Source organism: Phasianus colchicus, chromosome 1, assembly GCF_987193195.1.
Source record: "Phasianus colchicus chromosome 1, bPhaCol1.hap1.1, whole genome shotgun sequence".
NCBI classification, from domain to species: Eukaryota; Metazoa; Chordata; class Aves; order Galliformes; family Phasianidae; genus Phasianus; species Phasianus colchicus.
In genome coordinates, this window is record NC_143436.1 from 90,169,664 (window position 1) to 90,187,963 (window position 18,300).

Below are 18,300 nucleotides of genomic sequence, written 5' to 3' on the forward strand. Positions count from 1 at the left end.
GTATCTTTCACTTATTTTTATGCTCCTGGTTGTTGTATTTGAGAAAATCCTCACTCTCTGTAGCCTGGGATCTCACTATTCTGCTGTCGTTGTTGTGCTTTCCATTGCATTACATGTTTATTTTCAACTTTTTTTTTTTTTTTTTGAAGTAGCTATTTCTAGTATTAATTCCCAATATTAACATCTGCCTTTTAAATGTAGTTATTGTGTGTTTCAGACAGTTTACAATGCTATTGTTAACTATACATGAACGACCTTCACTATAGCTCTTCTAGAAGCTATAGTGATATCTAATCTTCTGTAGCACTCCTTAATTTGAAGCCAAACCTAAATGGTTTATTAATTAAATATAGGAAGGAAGAAACTGCATCTTATAGGAAGTCTTATTTTTCTGAAATTTCTCTCAAATTATTTTAGAACTTCAAAAGTTTTTTTAAAAAAATCTCATGGAATCGTCCTTGAAAATCATTTGGTTCATCCTAATATTTTGTTATATTCCTAGATATTTTATTATATAAACTGTAAATAAGTTTATAATCTAAATGAGATTAGATTTGTCACTGTTCTCAGTATCTAAGGATAACAAAAAAACGTGAAGTAAATTATATTCATACATAAAATAGTAAGAGCTCTATCTAAATGTTTATTTTTAAGTAGATTTTTTGTGGCACGCTTCCAGTTTAAAGAGGATAGGACCTCCAAACCACTGGTTTATATTAAGCAAAAGTTAAACAACCTAAAAATGTATACTTCCATGAAGTTTGTAAAAAGTCAATTTCCTTGCTGGTAAGCAACTAGGAAAACATCACAGGGGTACATAAAAGCTGCTCTTACACCATGCCAACATAGAACTCCACTTTATGTCATAATCAGATTGATAGAATGCTTGATCTCTGAACATTGGTTGAGTTACCACTTAAGTCAGCATATTTTTTTCCTAACATTTAGTCATACAGACACAACTGATTTTCATTTTAGCTTTCATATTAAGGTTCTACTGCAAGACTCTGATGGAGAAGGAACTAAATTCATGAGTTGATTTTGACCTACTTTGTGTTCTTGAGCATGAATGGTGTCCAAGCATCTAATCTAGTTTATGTACCTCATGCTTTACTTGAATCTTATTATATTCTATCTTTACATACACTATGTATCATTGCTTTAGGAACTATTATTCTAAAGCAGACATTAAAAACACCTAGTCGAAGTAAATACTGTAGAATGAAATCAACAGCTTGTTCTACTCTGTTAAACTAGTATTTTCTGTTGATCTGGAAAAGGTAGAATTGCTTTTGAGGAATTCCAGTGGCAGATAGTGCAGTCTCAAAAAAAAAAAAAAAAAAAAAAAAAAAAAAAAGTTTAATAAAAAAAATCCTTAACCCATCTCTCCTCTTGTGGAAAAAAAAAAAAAAAAACAACACACACACAAAAAACCCCCTGTATTTTCAAGTTTTAACTTCAGCACCACAAAAGGCATACTAATTTAATAACAATAGTAAATTTTTGACAGTTGCTACCAGCTTCTTAACTTATCTGTATTTCAAAAACATGAAGGATATAAAATACTCATTAATATCTAAAGGAAGTAATTCTACATGTTCTTCAATCATCACTGACATTGAATTTGTTTAATGTAGTTATAACAATTTAGAACAGTTCATAGAAATAAAAGACATTGGTCACAGTGAAAAATTACTAAACTAGAGCCCAAAAAACAATCATTTTGCTAACTCCACTTGCTTATTTGCTCCTACTGTAATGGTTAGCAATAAATTGAAAAGTTATTATACAAAGAGTTCACATAGTATGCTCCTGCTGACCTCTACGATTTTACAGGAAAGCGTTATCATTTACATCATAAATTTACCAGATTTGTTACAGTTGGGAAAGGCTGGTTTCACACAGGTTTGGAAAAGTTAGTAGAATATAAATTTTCAAATATTATACCTGAGGAGTTAAACAACTACATGTATGGAGAAATTCTATATCTTAAATGATGGTAGTGACAGAACATGCACATTTTTCCCCACTGTACTCAGAAACTGTAAACTTGTCCAATCTAATCTAATTTCTATTATCATATTTTCCAGTTACATCAGTAATTAAGTGAGGCATTTCATTCTAACAGTTCAGATTATGAAAGTCACAAATCACGGAAGAGCTGAATTTTATCTATTTTTCATGTTTAAATGCTGCTCAAAATAGAAGTATCGATTCTATTAATAGAATCATAGGATCATTAGAGTTGGAAGAGACCCATAAGGGTTATCTAATCCAACTCCACTGAAATGAACAGGGACATCTATGCTTAGATCAGGTTTCTCAGGGCCCAGTCCAGTCTGACCTTGAGCAACTCCAGGATGCCCCCCCACCTCTCTGGGTTGCTTACTCCAGTGCTTCATCACTCTTATCATAAAAAAAAACCCACAAACTTCCTTACATCCAATCAAACTCTCTCCTCTTTCTGTTTAAACTATTATCCTATCACAACACACTGCACTAAAGAATCTGTCCCCTTCTGTCTTACGGCCCCCCTGTAGATACTGGAAGGTCACTATTAGGTCTCCCCAGAGCCTTCTCTTCCCAGGCTGAGCAGCCCCAGCTCTCCCAGCTTGTTCTCATAGGGAAGCTGTTCCATCTCTTGGATCATTTTTTATTGGCCCTTCCCTGGATGTGCTCTAACAGGTCCACATCTGGATCCTTTACTGAGGACTCCAAATCTGGATGCAGTGCTCCTGGTGAGGTCTCATCAGTGTGGAGCAGAGGGGTAGGATCACTTCTCTCAACCTGCTGACCACTTCATAGTCACTTAGATTCCGCTAAGTCTTCTGTAAATAGTCTTTCCCATTTAAAGACTACCAGTGAACTCCACAAACTATTGCATTAAATCAGGATAAAAAATTATCCAGGATGTAACGTAATGGAATAATTCTGTATGTCACAGGAAAGTAACACATTTCAATTTCTGCCCCTCCCTTTACTCCTTCCCCCAGGATAGATACCTTTCTCCTCCTAAATGTTTCCCTTTGTGAGACTGAAAATAGCATCTCTGCTATTCAGTCATTCTTCTCTGTGGTGGAAAAGCTACTGCAAACATTCACTATGATATAGCCCCATCTATCATGTAAAACTTCAAGCATTTGTAATTACTGAACATGTAAAAGCTTCTGTAAGTAAACTCCATTTACAATAATGTCCCATCTATGAAACAAAACTGTAAAGAAATGTTTGTAATTGCAGAAGAGTTCTAAATGGTTTCACTGTAAGAAAAGACAAAGCTCAATCCTCTTTTCCTTAATCTGGCTGTTGGAAAAGTAGCAGAAAAATTTGCTTAGCAACATCCAGGTATTTACTCAAGGTGAGTGTAATGCTTTGTGTCTTATGGGCTCTGAATTCCCTATAGCTATTCTGAGAAGTATGCTGTTCTACTGTTTAGTTCTATCATAGTTCATACACTTTTGTCTTCCAGAAAATCTCACAAGTCTTAATTTTATCTAATGGTCTCACTTGTCTCAAGCAAACAGAATCAGAACCATACATTTTCTCCTTATTTCCTTGAACTTGTTAACAGTAATGTTCTCGTTCATGCTACTATTAAAAACAACATTGCTATATAACTGAAACTTTGCCTGATATGTGTTGTCAAATCAATATTTGAAGTCTGAACTTGTATACCTTGCATATGAGTAAATATATAAAGCAATAAACAGCTACATTCAGCAAATTGAACCAATGAAAATAAGGCCCAGACATTTTTCTTTAAACTGTTAAAACAGTATGAGTTACTTTGATGGGGGGGAGAAGTAGAAATGAGTGTTAAAAAGACTTGGCAAACTAATGTGAAAGAAAAGAGTTGTGGTTGGACCTGAAGAAATAAGTTTATTTTTTGTGTGAAGCAACTGTTTAGGTTAATGTATTTCATAGAAATACTCATTGTCAATATGTAGTATTCAGGAATTTCAAGTGATTTAAATAGTGGTGCAAGAATATTCAAGAATTAAACTCTAAGTTTTTCTTTATTTTATTCTGCTGGATCCCTATATTTAATCTTTTAGTACAACTCAGAAAACCCTGGAAAGTTTGTTTGAGTTTGGAGTAAAGTTGCATCAAATATAATTCTGAAAGATTAATGGATATTATTACATAAAACAATGCTACAAGCTTCCTCCTCCATTTCTGAAAAGCAGACTTTTCTTTGTTTGGCTTGCAGTTACAAACATCCAATTTCATACATGATCAAAAACAATACAAGAAAATAAGTTACTAAAACAGCCAAGGGAATGTTCTTGGAATATAAAAATCCACAGATTCTACCTTAGTGGCTTCTCGTATTTTGCCTTCATCAAATAAGTTTCATAAAAATGTAAAAATTAAGATTTTTGACTGACACAGAACCATTAATCACAACCCTTTGGGTGTGTCCAGCCAGCCAATTCCTAATCCATCAAACAGTCCATCCTTTAAATCCATACTCCAATTTAGAGAGAAGAATGTGGTGAGGGACTATGTCAAAGGCTTTGCAGAAGTCTGGGTAGATGACACAACGCCCTTCCCCTGGTCACCAAAGCCATCACTCAATCATAGGTGGCCAACAGATTGGTCAGGCACGATCTGCCTTTGGTGAAGCCATGCTGGCTGTTTTGAGTCACCTCTTTGTCTTGTATGTGCCTTAACATAGCTTCTTGGAGGACCTGCTCCATGGCCTTTTCAGACATGAACGTGAGGCTCATCAGCCTGTAGCTCCCTGGAGCTACCAACCGAACATGAAGGTTTTCCCTAATTTATAGTTGCATATGAGAGACTGGTAATGAAACTCAGCAATCAAATTTATTAACAGTACTAATGAAATTTGATCAAATACAGACAGCATTACTTTCAGCTAGACTGCCAGCACAAAATATTCTTCTATGTAATTTGGCAATTTAAATTTTAGGGAGACAAGCTAACAAACAGAGCTTTCTGATATTCTAAGGCATTGAAGTACAGCTACATTTTCTTTTTCTCTGATTATCTTTTCTGTAGTACAGAGAATAGTTTATAAAACTTGTCATTATTTCAATCATTCTTGTCCTTTCTAGATATTCTACTTTCCTTATGAGGTCACAAAAAACCATGGAATAAAACTCAGGTCAATAAGCAAAGGTTTGAACAAGGAATGTTTAATTTCATAATCTTGATATCTTCAGAGGAAAAAAAAAGTTAAATAGAGTATCATGAATCTCATACGTGGTGATGTTATTTAACATGAGGTAAAAAGGTAATCTTAGTACAAACATCCTTCAGACTACCCAAGGCAGAGGCCACGATCCTACTCAGTATACTGACATTTTCAAGACCAAAGGCGCACAGGCTTCGGAGATCATCCAAATAATCTCTTGCCCCAGGCAGGGCCATATACATCCAAATTATTTCCACAAATGGAAGCATAATTGGTTTCCTCCCTGTTATTATTGAAAATTGAACCTGCTCTGTAGAAGGCCTCTGTAGAACTGCATTTTTTTTATTAGTGTTGCCACCAGGAAGTTTAGCTGGATTCTAACTCAGATCTCCTTTACTGTATTTCTAGTTTGCTACTTCTTGTCTTAAAAGCATGGAAGAGGTTGCTGCTTTGATCCCTCTCAGCAACGTATTATACTTATTTGAAGTCTTACACCTCAGTCTTTTCCTTGTTTTTGCAGCATTTTCTCATAGCTGCTATCTGGACAGTTGTCAACGGTTTACAGGCTGGTTCAGCCTGGTTCTGTGACTAGCAAGGCAGAGGGATCCATGGATCTGCACCTCTGGAAGATGGAAACAGGTGACCCCAAATAATTGAAAACAGTGGCAATGATCTGAGGTGAAACAAGCTAATTTACTAAATATAGCATCAGCAAAATATGAGAGAGAGAGTGTGTGAAAGGTGGATAGGCGTCACCACAACGCTGAGGTGAGAAGTGCAGTCCAGTTGAACTGATGAAGAAAAGCAGATGGAGAATCGCAGGCAAAGAAGAGAACATCAGGTGACCTTGCCAGGAGTTACATCTCTTCGCTGACTGCAAAGCCCCCTGGGGTATGTAGTTCTTCTCCTCTGGACAGGCACCCAGAACTTGAGCATCAACAGTCAAACCCCCAGTGCATTACATGATGTTATGATGTGGAATACTGATAACCAAAAATCATAAAACCATGCCAACAGTAACTGGAGCACACCTCTTGACGTGCTAGGAATCAGAATGGAAGGTCAAATTGAAGTCTAATATATATCTGGTAAAATGCAATATTGCCCACTTCTTTAATGCATTCCAGCCTAATGTTTTCTTCTATAGAAGTGGCAAGATATTGTGTACTTATATTAGTGTGCAATTTTGGATCAGAATATGTAGCAAATGCCGCTACAATATTATAAAATAACAAAAGTATTCTGCCTCTTTCTGAAAGGGAAGCTCTTAAACAATGTCTGTATACTTATTCTGTAGTAAGGATTGCAGTTATACAGAAAATTGACAGTAGATAAACATGAATTCACACCACAAATTATGGATTTTCAGTGTTGTTCCCCACAGAATGTAAGTTATTGTGCAGAGCCTGCTTCTGGTTTCAATCAAATTTTTTGTGGATTTCTTCACTGCATAGAACTTAGCTACTCAGACAGACCTTCAGCTAGCTTATTGGCAAGCTTGTATCCTCAGTAACAGCTTAGACTTTATATGATCTTAATCTAAACTAATGAAAACCTATTTGAGTTTCTCACAGTTTTCAGTCACTAATAAACAGCAGAATGAAATATTGTGAAAGAATTGGAGTTAAGATTTTCTGTTCCTTGACTTGTTTTGCTCTTAAAGCATAACTTACATAAAAGAATTGAACAATGTGAAAGATTCTGGAGGAAGGGTGAATTATTTCTAATCTCAGAAAGGCTGATCAGATGTCATGAGCTATTGTGAAAACCTTTAGAATTAAATAAATACTACCCGTCAGGATTAATGATCTTCATCTCTTTCCTTCCTTGTCCTCAGTGTTCATTCTGCATTCCAAAAATATGTCTACTTCTTACTTCACCTGAGCACATACTAAAAAAAAATGCTGTGCCAGTTTAAAGGAAGGAATATCCACAGTACGTTTCTGACCATGTTGTCTAGATTCCATGCTGTCCATCTTTATCAATATTCATTTTTTTGTATGATATCAAAGTTACCAAGAATATTTTTTTCAGTAAACACTCAATGCAATATGTTCTGCTGGCTTTTTCCTTCCCACCAATTAGGACTACAGATATTTTTAGGAACTTTCAAGCTCTTTCTCCTTGTGAACATTACAGTTTATGTACTTACCCTGTAAACACACATTTTTAAACACAATACTTAGAAAAAGGAACACTTTGCCAGGACCACACATCATGTTTGTGATTGTGAGACAGGACAACTTCATCAGCCTACTACATTTAATGAAAGATGTAGGGCTTTGTGGCAGGACCACATGCCTTGTACTGATTGGAATTAGGTTAGGGGGCTGTATATTCTCAAGACATTTGTTACATTTACATTTAATATCTTGGCTCATTAGAAAAAGCCCATGTTTCAGATTGTTTAATGACAAACTTTACAACATTTTATTTCACTTAACAAAGCTATATGATTTGTCTGTTCTGTTCAAATATTGTACTGTCTACTGTCCAGTTTCTAATTAAGAGCTGCTATACTGAAAGTCAGAATGCAGTCACCAGCTTAAGTAGAATCAATATATTTTGTCTTCTTGTGAGGTCTCTGTTAAATTGTGCATTACTGTTGTTACTCTAGGAATTAACACAGCTTCTTCCATAAGTGATGGAAGTATTATAAACATTAGTAAAACTGTTATGAATCTGTTGGCATTTTTGAGCAGATGGTAAGTTGCTTCAAATCAACAAGGAGCTGTCATGGAGTAATGTCTCCACAATGAGAAAGCTTGAATCTTATCAGTCATAGCATCTAACATAAAACTAACTTCTCTTATTGTTTACCTTAATTCACAATGGTCAGGAAATTTGCCTCCCTCTTATTCCTCATTCCTTACTGTTTTTTCTACAGGTCATACTATTGCTTGCAGGGATTAAATGCAATTTCAAGTCTTGCTGAACTGGCAACTTCCAGCTTACACAACAAAAGCAGAGATGGGTGTGTAAGTTTTCTCTTTCAGAAATGACCTGATTGGATTACTACACTTAATGGTTCTGCTCTTCACATCTTTCAGAGAGAATGCATGCACAAAACAAACTAAAAGATATTGTCTATGTGGAAATTAAGGATTTGGAAAAAACTGAAGTACAATATGTTTATTTATTAAAAGCCTTTTTTCCTTCAATAGGCATCCTCCCAGGGATATTTGGGGAAAAAAGGTGAATTATTTAAACACGTGTTCTCTCAGGTTTTAGTTTTGTCTCTAATCACTCTTAACTTGTTCTTTAATGATAGATTTTAGAGGAAACTCCTTGATGCTACGTCTCATAGCGGGGAAAAGATATCAATACAAAACTGTTTCGTCTTTCTTTCTTATAATCAGATTTCATTTCCTTTATAGTCTAATTTCCAGAATGACTTCAAAAGGTGACAGGTGACATAAGTCTTGTTTTGCCCCAGTGTTTTAACATGTATACTGGTCTTCATCTCAAGTAAATATGCCTGCAACTCCACAAGTACAGCACACTCTGTGACAAGATTATCCTAACTTTCAAGCAACAAACAGAACATGCAGGGAGCAAGCCTTGGTAGTTCAGGCTAAGTGGCTGCATGTTCTAACTCAATTTCTCTTCTCAGCAAGAAATTTTGGAATAGTTGAAATGAAAAGTTTCCATGTTAATATTCAAAAGACCATTACATGGAAGGAACAACAAAAAAAATTTCTCATTTCCATATTTGAAATCTGTTTTGCCGCTTTCTGAGGTTTTCTTTACAGTTGCAATTTTCTTTAAAATGTCTTAGTTTGCACAGCAAAGATTTTTTTGAATACTTTACAGCATTAGGCCATCAAAATAAGTTGTTCAAATGCTATGTGAAACATACAGACCTTGAACATCTAGAAACAGCATCACAGAAGAGTTATATGGCTTCGTAGCTCTTTCTTCTTGCACTGTTTTCTGTGTCAGGTAAATTACTGGATTCTTAAACATCTTATTTTGTTCTTTTTGTCTATTTAAGATTAGTGCTTATGAAATTTAAGGACATTTAAGGAAAAATTCAGCAAAAATGCCAATAAGTCTACTGCTGCCAATAATACTGCAGTGGGTGTAAATTACTCCTCTTTCTTAATTGCTCACCTTCTTTAAAATGCCAACTGTTCTATCAGTTATTAAATTGGAAAAAAAATGGACAGAATCATATTTTTGTTTATTGCACACATCTACAAGCTGCATACACTCTATCATTTGGTTAACATGGTATATCAACCACCTATCAACTTTTCTTATGTGAAGATAGCATTTATTTATATATTTACATCTTTAACTACCGCCAGCACTTATAACTTGGAACCAACTTACTTTCCAGACTTATGCGTACACTTTATCAATTCTCTGTATATCAGCTTCTTATCTTTATCTTGTCACTGCAGCAGATAAAAGTCTGTTGCTTAGTGTCAGACAAAAAAATAAATCTCAAAATGAAGAATAACATTTTTTTTCTCCTCTAGTGTTACAGATGTACAAAGATTAAGAAAAAGCAAGAAAAGCTGCTCACTAATTGAATAATACTTCCACTGAAGAGCAACTAGAGTTGGAGTGTCGTCTTCAGGTAGTATGTTTGGAAACAGAACCAAATCAAATGGGCTTCCTTCAGTTAATTAAAAAAAAAAAAAAAAAGCAAAACAAAACATATATGCACCTCAAAAGAAACCAACCAACCAAAAAAATCCACACCAAAACAAAACCACTTCTGTTTTCTAAAGATAGAGTCAGAAGATATGCCAGAAGTCCCAGTCCTTCCTTGATGGATTAAATTGCCATAAGCAAGAAGAGAAGACCAAATGCAGCAAAAAAAAAGTCTGTGGCAATTACTGCCATGTGCTTCTCTGACTCAAGCTGCAAACAACAGAAGAAAACTTTGCAGCTGGCAAAGGCATTACAAAGAACAATTATGCTGATGTAGTTAAATATTTTCCAGTTAAGATAGAAAGGAAAATAAAAAGCCAATACATCAAACAACCTAATGTAGTCAACTCAAGAATTACCTTAATCAAGTTTTGAAATGTTTGTTCTGAAGTAAACTATCTTCAAACAAAACTATGAAGGTTTTAGTCTCTCAGAGGCACCTATTCATCATTTCATGAACACTTAGAAACTACAGCCATTAAATTAAGAGAGTGTATTACATTATATGTGGCATAATTTACAGGTCAGTTCAACTAGTAGTAATGTTAAAGCAATAAAAAACCTTCAACTTCAGCCTTTACAGTTGGTGGTAGAAACTCAGTTTCATGTTAACCTAAAGAAACATGATAACAGATAACTAATCTAACTTCAAAGCATAAATTTATCTGTTCTTGACTATATTAGTATTGTCCCCTGCATTTGAAGGGAAACAGTAACTATGAGAAGAAGTGAAACTTAATGCAATATTTCCTCCTAAAATAAAAATAATATTGAAGTATAAGTTAACACATCTCATTTCCTGAGACACATCAGGAAACCCGTTCTTAAGACATTATGAAGAGTGTGTAAACATCTCACTTTATTCTCTCATTCTTAAGGTCCTACTTGGCAGGGGTGGGGAGATAGGGCTTAGTAAAGGAGAAGGAGAGGGAGATAATAAAAATATGATATGATTTTAGAGGGGTACAGTGTACTGTGGAACTCATCCTCCTTTTTTGAATGTACACAGTACAATAACATTTAGTTACCATATCTAAACCCTTAAAGTATCAAATGTTTTCATTGTATATTACTTTAATGCAAAAACTAATAGTGGCAAACTGTTTTTGGCCTTGAAAATACTTACAAAAGTGGCTCTGCCTTCTTTAAAGTAGATTTCATCATAGGATTTTAAATAGGTGTGAATCTGGACTGGCACTGGTATAAATAATCTTAAAGATGTGCATAAAGATTTCATTATGGACAAATCCACCAACATAGTATCTGGTTAATTTGGTTCTCTACTCAAACAAGGCTTCTCTTGTCCAAGATAGTGAGGTATCCATCACAAAAATAGGATAATAGATCCAGTCAGAAACATTGTCATTTGAGAATGCAGTTTTGAGACTGTATTTCTGGAGTCCTTATCATACAGTACTTTTTGAAAAGACAGTGCTGAATTTGCTGAATTTAGTCTACAGGCACAGAGAATACTTTGCCATGAAAGAATAGAGCCTGATAAATGACTCCTTATTATAAATCATTCCTAATTCCATTAAATTACATGAAGATGTCTTACCCGGTGTGTTTCGCTACTAAATTAGAGGCATTCATGAGAGAAAGCCAATGCCAAGTTTTCTTAAAAGAATATAGCAAAAAGGGACCTTGATCAGGCATCTGCACTTCAGCTAACAATAGTTTCATTTCTAGCTTCTGTCTTTATTGTATAGTGTGATATAAGGTAACTTGCCAGGTTGCTTGGTCACCTGCAGGACGACTGCTCATAACTGATCCTTTTGATAGATTTACTCTTTAAACAGTCATTTAATTTGGATAATTTCATTGTGTCAGTAAATTGCTAAAAGAAATGTTTTAGTCATTCTCACTGTATTCCTTGAAGTTAATGCTGCACTGGCACTTTCATAATATCTATCACATTTCAGATGCATGGAGTCTGAACATAAAATTTACCTTTCAGCCTCGTACCAGCATTAGTCTTTGTTGTTTTTAACCCCTTCATTTTACATTTACATCCACTTAACCATTTTTAGAGCCTAACAGAAACAAAACAAAAAATGTTTCAAATGATAATACACTTTGATTTACTCCATTTTACAACATACTATACCAGTTTCCATAGGTATCTGAAGGTCAGAGAGCTTAGAAAAATTCAAAAATCTTTTTATCTACTACAGAGGAAAGCAGTAGCCACCAGCTTACTGCTGAATGAAAACAAAAGCTTATGGGGTCAGATAAAAATAAAAAGATAAATGCAGTGAAGAATCCCAATGAAAGAACAGTAGCTGATATTAATGTTTAATTAATTAATTCAAATGTATTTATGGATAAATGCAATTCCATGGTTCCAATGGACTTTATCATTTACTTGACAGGTTGTCACATTTATCACAGGAAAAGGGAGAATTTGTAGTTATTAAATGAGGAAGAGTGTAGATTCCTGTTACTTACAAGCCAGGATTTAATCCCTGTTACACAAAATCTGCCCAAAGATATGGGTACATACTTAAAACTACCTTTATTTATATCCATCACAAGTGAGTGATAATACTTAAAAATCACAATGAGATCTGAATAGCCCTTTTAATTCCCACTTCCAACTTTAGATAAACTTGAATGACAGTCAGATTTAGAGATGCAAGAGTGTAATTGCTATCCCATCACTCACTTATCTAAATAACATTTTTAACCATTCTAATGCAATTAGAGTCAGGCTAGTATCACATCAGTGTATATTTTTGTACGTATACACAAGCACGTAGGTTCTGCAAGTAACAAAGAGCAACCAATTTAAGTTGTCCATCAGTAAACACATCTCTGTTTTCCTCAAAGACCGTTCCTCCCTGCCTTTCTCCTTCCTTTTCAAGTACAATGATTTTTACTACCACAGTTTATGCCAGAAACCTGTCAGACAAATAAAGTCTTACCTATTACAAGTTATAAATCTATGGTTTACTTTTCAATCCAATATGAAGCTGTAGAAAAATCTTAGAGGAAGAAGAATTTTTAGTACAAAATGAAATAGGAAGGTATGTAGGGCATCGTTTTGGTAATTGGAGGAATTTAAGCGGATGGGCAATAAGCCATTTACCCATCGAGTTTCATTAAGAGTTTAAACTGCCAGAATGAAGTGTTATTTAAAGGAATATTTTTTTGTCTTTCCACTGACTCTGTATTAAGTAGCACTATACTTACAGAGAAAGGGAACTGGTAGAGACCTTAATGTACCATGGAATAATAAAGAAATAACACATCTTGAATTTTGCTTTCTCTTACAGCCTATTCTCACCTTCCATTTTCACTGAATACCCCTCACTTCATTCACTCTTATCATAAATCAATCAAAAAACAGTGGTGGATTACTCCTAGTTCTTACATACTACACTTGGACTTTAAAAAAATAAATTCTCATGTTGCATAAGAATAACACAGAAAATCAACTATTGGTATTCACTGAAAACCTCAAAATACAGAACGTTGAGTACCTTCATAATTCACCATTTTGTAAACATGTAAGATATTTGTCAAGTATTTCTGCTTCAATATAACTGGAAGTTAAAATGAAAATAGAAAGATGTAAAAGAAAAGAATTTAGCTTTCAGCAATAACTGACAGACTCTTGTACAAAAGGTAATAGCCATTTTACTTCTAATTTTTTTTTTATACTTCCCTGAAGCCCCAGTTGTTTCTTTCTTATTTGTTGCATTGTACACAACCAAATCCATTTTGCAACTGTCACTTAGCACTTCTATTTTCATAGAATAGTTTGATTGGAAGGGACCATTAAAGGTCATCTAGTCCAACACCCCTTTCCTTCATATGTGTTGACTGCACCACACATCTTGATGTCATACATGAACTTGCTGAGGATGCACTCAATCCTACTGTCAATGTCATTGATGAAAATGTTGAAGAGCATCACTGCCAGTACAGACCCCTGAAGGACATTTCTTATTACTGATCTATATCCAGACACTGAGTCACTGACTGTTTCTCTCTGTGTACAATCTTACAAGTTCCTCATCCAACAGTCTACCCATCGAGTTCATATCTTTCAAATTTGGAGACAAGTATGTTGTGTTTGATGGTGTCAAAGTCTTTACTGAAGCCCAAATAGATGACATCAGTGGTTTTTCCTGTGTCCATTGATGCAACTACACCATCACAGAAGGCCACCTACCTTCCAGAAAGAAGAGGGACACACCATAATTGCTTATATAATCTGTAAATAAGCAGCTGTATGTCATTGTTTTTGCTTGGAAAGGGGTGCCAAATGAGCTTCATAATCCTAATAGTGTACCTTCTTGAAAATAAAATCAAAAGCTTTAGTCTAAGCAGCATCATTCAGTACCTTCTAAAGCAAGCTGACTTGTTTTTTTTTTCTGCTTGAAGCGTTTCCCAAAGAGGAGTGCTTTAGTAACCAACATATGGTTGGTTTCACAAAACATCAGAAATCATAATGAAAATTACACTAGAAGCATAACTTCACGTCACTTAAGCACAAGCACAGTCAACCAAAGCAGAGGAACACTGCTGTGATGTTTAGTTAATTCTCTTCCATATTATTAGAAAAACATCAGTGTTACTCACTTGCTATCCACTGAACTACTCAGCACCATCCTCCTCCCAAACACACATAGTATTCCAAGTAACTTGTAAGTTTACGTCAGTGAGCACCTTCAGTACACAAAGCATAGCCTTTATTTGAACACTTCTACACAATTCTACAATTCTGATTTTGATGTTAAAGCCATCTGCAGCAGAATTGCCAGGTTACAGCCTAAATCAATCTTTGAGCACCAGGTGAGAAGATATGGCTAGCCAGGGAGCTCAGGTGCAAACAATGCAGATGAGTGACTAGAAGGGGCAGAGCCTGTCTGCCCCTCCTCCTTCATTCAGTCCACCTTCATTTAAGAGTTAGCAGCCAAAGGAGCAGTACCTGTCTTGATAGCAGTTATGTTTCTCTTGAGTCCTTGCTGGAAAAGGTGAGTTAATTTTCCTTCTTAGTTACCTGCTATTGCTCTGTGGTGCTTGTATCCCATTAGAAGATGCTTTAATTGCATTCTCTTGCTGTACATCATGCAAATTTGTTTCTTATTACTAGATGATGTTTTCATCACATTGTCTTTTCCCACTCTTCATGTCTATACTACTAGGTAACCATCCAAGATTAGTTGTGAATGTTCTAAATCAGAATCACAAAATGTTTTCCATAGCAATCTAGGCGACACATGAAAGATAGTCCAGATCCATTGCTTCTTGTTGTCAGAAGGACAACAGTCATGCATACTTGATTTGTCACATTTATGTAATGACTCTACTCTTATGTATCTTGCAACCTTTTAACTTAGTTGATAGTATCAACAGATCACAGGAAGCAGTAAGACAAGCAGAGAGAACTTTCAGTTAGAAACATTCAGGAGGACAAATATTTGCTTAACTGCTTGATTATTTTATTAATCCCATTACAGAATGGTTGATGTTGGAAGGTACATCTAGAAGTAATCTAGTCCAACCTTCCCCTCCTTAAAGCAGAGCCACCTAGAGCCAGTTAACCAGTACTGTGTCCAAGTAACCTACTGAATATTGACAAGAATGGAAATTCCTTAATAGTAATCAGTCAATAAATTAAGCTTAAATACTTAGAACTCTCTCAGGTGGCTAGTTTTTAAAAAAGACTAGAAATTCTAACTGCACTAATTTTCTATAGTAATTATATTTTTTTCCTGTTGACTTCAGATATGATCATGCTTACTGATAGTTTGACATTTGAAGTGATACCATCACTACTCAAAAGGCAAGACAGTAACTAGATAATGCTCTCCTGATTTGTTTCAACAGGTTTGTTTTTTGTTTTTTTTTTTTTTTTGTAGTGAAGAGAAGCTAGATGAGTTCAGTTAATAGCACGTTTGCCTCATCCCTTTTCTTAAGGATTAAGGGTGTTCTGCAGGGTCCACATATAGAAATGTAAGGGCTACCACTTTGTCACTGTTTGGTCTGAAGAAGTGTTTGCACAGATGCAATGCAGACATCGTTATCTAGTAAATATACTTGTCATTAACATCCTAATATTCTAAGCCACATTAAAAGATCTGACATTTCACAATGCTGTCCTTACAAAATACATAATGTGTTTTTCCTATCTGGCCATTCAGATTCTAAACCCTGACTTAAAGTTTAAATGTTGAGATTTTACAGGGGCAAATGATAATGGAGAAGTTTCCCGTTGAGGCTTCTGTATCTGGCTCTAACCTGCACTCAAGTCATTAATTCAGTTTGAACATAAGAGTAGAAATATGTTTCAATCAATTCAAAATGCTTGAGTTTTCGGAAGTTGGAGAAAATTCAGAGTTACTGGTGTTTTATTTCCATTGTCTAACATGTTGTTAGAACTGTACTTTGGTTACTGCTTTTGGATTCTGATCTGTTCAGTGTTTTCTCACTGTAAAACTACCCAGTGGTTACTGAGGAAATCATCACCATTCTTCTGCTCAAAAGGATTTGAATTTCACCTTTATTCTGCTGCTAGGTATCTTAATACATCCTGCTTAGAATGTGCAGTCACAGTTCATTTCATGCTTCATTAATAGAGCAGGAAAGCTTATGAATTTACAAGATGCATGCAAGTACAGAACTATCCTAGCCCGTGCTTTTAGCTAATACTTTTTTCTTTCTTCTTGTGAGCTCTTCTTTCCTCCCTCCTTTATCCCTTTCAAAAGTGTTGCAAGCACAAGTTACAGCAATTGTTACAACTGCATGCCTACATGCAGCTACTGCTATTATTATTAATACTGCTATTAAGTACCTCAAATGATACACCATTTCAATGGTATTGATAACTATCTGCTGCAATTAACCAGCTCACTTGCTGTTTGGCTGTTCTTTAATGCAGCAGGGGTAAACATTTCAGTACATGGTGTGTCACTGACATTTAATCACAGAACAGTTTGGTTGGAAAAGACCTTTAAAGATCACCTAGTTGCACCTCCTGCCCCTCTTGAGGAATGTGGGGAAACCATTGATTCTAGGAAGAAAGACATTCCCAAAATAATAATGGAAGAATTACTTCTCCCTCCTTTTTTCCCCCAACACTGATTGTTCCTGAAGCAAGACAAAAACTTAGATAATGGTGAACAGTTTCAGTATAACGATGAAGCATTTACAGTTTGAAACAATCTCAAGATCAATTAGAGCTAATGTAGTCAGATAAAAATTACATGCGTTAATGAATAGTCCTGTAAAAGGAGGGTGGGAAGTAAAGGAAAAATATAGCAAAGAATGCTTCCTTTTTTATCACTTATCTGAAACACTGTAAACATCATCCTGAACATCTTGCAGGCTCATTTAAAATGCAAGTGTGTGTGTATCCACGTACACATACAGAGAGAGAGGAAATCTCTAATGTTCTAAAAACAGTTTCCAAAGTTTTCAAGATGAGTTAAGTTGGTATTTTGGATGTGACAAAGGGAGGGACAAGGGCACTTGTCAGGCAGGAGGAGTGCCTCGTGGCTGTCCCTGATCCTGCAGCTTCCCCAAGACACTTCTTCATAACATAGAAGGGAGTGTTATGTACACAGTAAAATTCTTAGGCAAAAAGAAGTGCTTAACAGGATATTTATCTTGATGTCATTTGTATTCTCTGGAGTAAAAATTTTTACTGGAACTAATAACATTATATGTCAAAACATATAATGCAATTGTTAGTTTTCTTACTTTCTCTTTTAGCCTTTCTTTTGAAAACATGCTGCACACTAGAGGTAAAATTACTGATCAGACTGCCATTCATTTCTCATGGATACTTCCCATCAGATGTTTCAGCCAGATAAGCATCAATATAGCATTACATTTTTAGTTAGTTTCACATGGCCACAAACATGGTATTCAGCTCCCGTCTCTAATCATAAGTGTTCAAGCTACACAATCATTAATATCTTACAGCACTATAGTAAACACTAATGGGTTAAACTGCTGATACTGTTGTCTTGGACCTCTGTAACATTCTGTGACCTTGCTGCTACAGTTTTTAGTGGCTGTCCGACCAATCAAGGATAACGACATCATTGTCTTGAAGCTTTACATCCAGTACAATACTTACAGCTGAATACCTGTTGAATACATGCTGAATTTGGCATTGGTTTTCAAATGTGTAAATATTACTCGTTACAAAAAAAAAAAGAGCTTTCAGCATGCATCTTTTACAGTAATGGAGTGACTCGCTTGTAAGAATATCACTTAGCTAGTGAAGATACTTTGCACATAAGATAGCTTCTCACTACAATTTATCCAAACCTAAGATTCCACCTAAAAGCACACAGTATCTCCTTCCAATTATTTCTAGATAGCTCCTCTGTCACTGAGTTTATTATGTGTTCATGAAGGTAAGAAACTTTCACTAGTTGGAAAGTGACCTGTTTTCTCCGTGTACTTTTTCCTCAAAATTAAATAGCTAAGGTCAGACTGGGAAGTGTACTATTAGAGAATTT

The 18,300-nt window shown here is 35.3% G+C and overlaps 1 long non-coding RNA gene across 1 annotated transcript; it reads left to right on the plus strand.

Annotated features, from left to right (window-relative positions):
- Positions 1–8,051: 8,051 nt before the first annotated feature.
- Positions 8,052–10,332, plus strand: LOC149919839 (uncharacterized). The gene is made up of 3 exons (XR_016463711.1): positions 8,052–8,132; positions 9,643–9,743; positions 9,898–10,332. It is a non-coding gene; the product is annotated as an uncharacterized LOC149919839 (long non-coding RNA).
- The last annotated feature ends 7,968 nt before the right edge of the window (positions 10,333–18,300 follow it).